Below are 3468 nucleotides of genomic sequence, written 5' to 3' on the forward strand. Positions count from 1 at the left end.
GATCAATCTGCGTTCTGTGGAGATATTAATAAAATAATAGCCTGTCGCCTCGAACTTTCTGAACCAAATACAAAACACATGCTCCCTTTTGAGTAACACTTCATTTTAATGGGTTTGCACAAGAAAGAAAATACACTGTCATGAACATGAAGGAGCCTAGAGATCTAAGTGCCATTCTTCAATGCAAAAAGGAAAGATGAAAAAGGAAACTGCTGCCTGATATAGTCAATGATATAATTGATCAACTTACAGTATATGAATATATATGAAGGGTTTTTAAAAATTTGTAATAGCAAAACCAACCTCTGTAAATGTAAGCATCACAGTTTACACCGATATAGGGCTTCTCTATCTGTCTACCACTGTACCTCTCGTTTTATGATGGTCATAGTGGGCAAAGATGGCTCTGTGCCAGGCATCAGTTCTGTCTGTGTACAGGAGTAAGTTAGTTATAACGGGCCTTCACCTGTTGGGCATACATCCGCAGTCAGAGCCTCTGGATTTTCTCTTAGTTTTTTTAGTTCATAGGCTTTTTTTGCCTGTCCACTTCTTGCCTCTGTTGGGTAGTTCAGGACAAGAGGACTGAATTTCCCTACAGGATTCTGAAGAGTCACGAGGTTCCCTAACTACTCTTTGCTGCTCCCTAGTCCCTATGGATGCTCTTTAGCAGGCTACTATATATGCTGGCACAGGGTTAGCTTTTGAATCTTGATCAAATAAATGAAACTTATTGTGGGTATAAAAGACCTTACCTCACTTTCAGGGCCCCCCCTCCCTATACGCAGAACACTCACAGTGTGTAGGGCCTCTAATGGCGCATTTCCACCGCAGGCCTCGCTCGGTTTGGTTAGGCCTTATTACATGTAGGCCCGGCTCACTTTAATGCTACGCTTCCATTACAGTTTAGGAGCTGGGGCAGTAACTATAGTAACGCAGTGTAGGCGGAGTCGTGACATCATCTTCAATGGGCACCCGTGAGCACCCCACAAAAAACAACATCAGCCATTAGCTGTTTGCACTCAAGCTCCTCCTATCTGTTCAGAAACTAGACTAAAGTTAAACAAGTACAAACCACTCACTGTCTGTGTCATGGCGAATACAGTCACTTGTTTATTTATGTCTGTATAGGCGGTTGTGAGTGTGGACAGTCAGAGCATATAGCCTATATTGCGTTAGCTTAGCCGATCTCCATTTAGACAACAAATCAAATCAAGTTTTATTTAGCACATTTTTAAACGATTTTTGGTCGAGCCAAAGTGCTGTAGGCTACATATAATAAAAATACCCTACAGTAAATACACTTTACAGCAAATACAACAGCACAGTTTGTGCAGAATGTCAGTATGAGAAAACGACACCCTCTGTCCTTAGACCCTCACATCGTACAATAAAAAACCTCTGGAGAAAAACCCACAGTTTAAAGGGGAAAATGGGAGAAAACCTCAGGGAGAGCAACAGAGGAGGGGTCCCTCTCCCAGGACGGACAGACGTGCAATAGATGCCGTGTGTAAATCGAAGAGATAATACATTTTACAGCGTAGGTAGACCAAATGTTTGGAAATGCATGTGTCTGTAATAAGAAGATCACGCATTTTAAAAGGTTTTTCGCCTGCCGTCTGTCTGCAGACTTGTCAAAGCATTAATTCATGGTTTTGACTAACCGGTATCAGTATATTGTTACGGGCCAAAAACTAAAACTAGGCCAAGTGGAAGTGCAACCAAAAACGGGCCCCGCACGGCTCGGCATGCTTAAAGCGAGCTCCGCGCTGCAGTGGAAACGCGCCATTAATGCGCTAGGGGCCTCATCTTATGCGCAAATGTGGCGAAACTATGCACGCCACAGTTTCCCCGCCGTGAGGCCGGACGTCCAAGGCCCCCCCCCCTGGAGGAACATTGTTAGTTTGTTTTGTCTTTTGACTTTGTCTGGGGCCGTTTGTCCTTAAATTTGCTTTGCTTAGCGTTGCATCCCGATTGTGTGCTATGTTATTAGCTGTTAGCCAAGATCATGGGCGTAATTTCCACTGGGGACAGGGGGGACATGTCCTCCCCACTTTTCAAAATCCCATTTGTGTCCCCCCCACTTTTTAAATGTGTTTTTTTTTTTACGCAAGCGGTCATCGTCACGGAGGAGCGTCTGTGTGTGTGTGGGGCACGAGCCCATCTTGTGAGAAAGAGAGAGAGAGAGAGAGAGAGAGAGAGAGAGAGATTTTTGTTAGCATTTGGTGCTAGCTCGGAGCTAACGGAGATTAGTGGCTGTTTCAACAATAAGGAGAGGGAGAGCTCTATCCTGTCGGACTTTGAGAGACTGAGAGATAGAGAGAAAGAGAGAGAAAGAGAGAGAGATAGAGAGAGAGACTGAGAGAGAGACTGAGAGAGTTACGGGGGTTGAGGTTAGCATTTGGTGCTAGCTTGGACTGGAGCTAACGGAGATTAGAAGCTGTTTCAACAATAAGGAGAGGGAGAGTCCTCTCCTGTGTGACTAAGTAGTTGGGTCTAGAACCTCAATTCCGTGACCATTCTTCTGCTAAGATGTTTTGACACTTGATTTGACATCATTGGACCTTTTATAAAAAATATAGACCCAAGGTCCCTCCCAAAAATCCCGGCAATTTTTGCTAGAGGGCCAAATCCAAGATGGCTGCTCGCGCCATCTTAAAAAATTAACTTTTGAACCGAAGCCTAGAGTCATGTGTAAATGCACTTTTTGGGGTAAGTCGGCCACAAGGATTCAATTTCTGACATCAGTTTGGTGCGATGACATCGTTCGGACCCACAAATCCAAGATGGCCACCATCCGGTCGAGAAAATATACACGTTTTGAACGGGAACATGCAGGATCACGAGGTACCGGTCACGGCAGTAGAACAAGCACTCACTGTTATAAACTGAAGTATATATATGTACTATATATGGGGGCGGAGCTTCCTACAGGCGATATAGGCGTTTGCCTAGAGCGCCCCCCAGAGGGGGGCGCCACAAATAAAAAATTAAAAAATAAAAAGTTTGCTTGGCGCAGTTTTGGCTCTATATCTGCAACCATTATTTAAAAAAAAATAATAATAATCTAACATAAGGGAAAATGAGCCAAAAATCTAAAATGGTCGGTCGGTCTAAGAGCCTCAGCTTTAAGTGTTCACAGTCAGAACATGCTAGAGCGCTGTGCATTGATGGGTATCTGTCAAGTGTTTTTAAAATTGAGCGTTGAGGAAAGAAAGACTAACGTTAGAGAACTGTGAAGAGGCAAAAGCCATCGGGGCGCAGTATAAAAACAGAAGAAAAGAAGAAGAAGAGAAACGTGCCAAGTTGAAAGGTAGGCTATGCCATTTTGATTGTATTGTCAACATTAGCGAATGGATCATGTAATCTTGCTAGTTAGCCAAGCCAACGTTAGCTAGCCAGCGTTTGTTATTACCATTCAGTAGAAACTGTCATAAGGCTATTTTTGTTGTGTCATGAAATAGAAATATT

The sequence above is a fragment of the Notothenia rossii genome, assembly GCF_949606895.1.
Source record: "Notothenia rossii genome assembly, chromosome: 5".
Taxonomy (NCBI): Eukaryota; Metazoa; Chordata; class Actinopteri; order Perciformes; family Nototheniidae; genus Notothenia; species Notothenia rossii.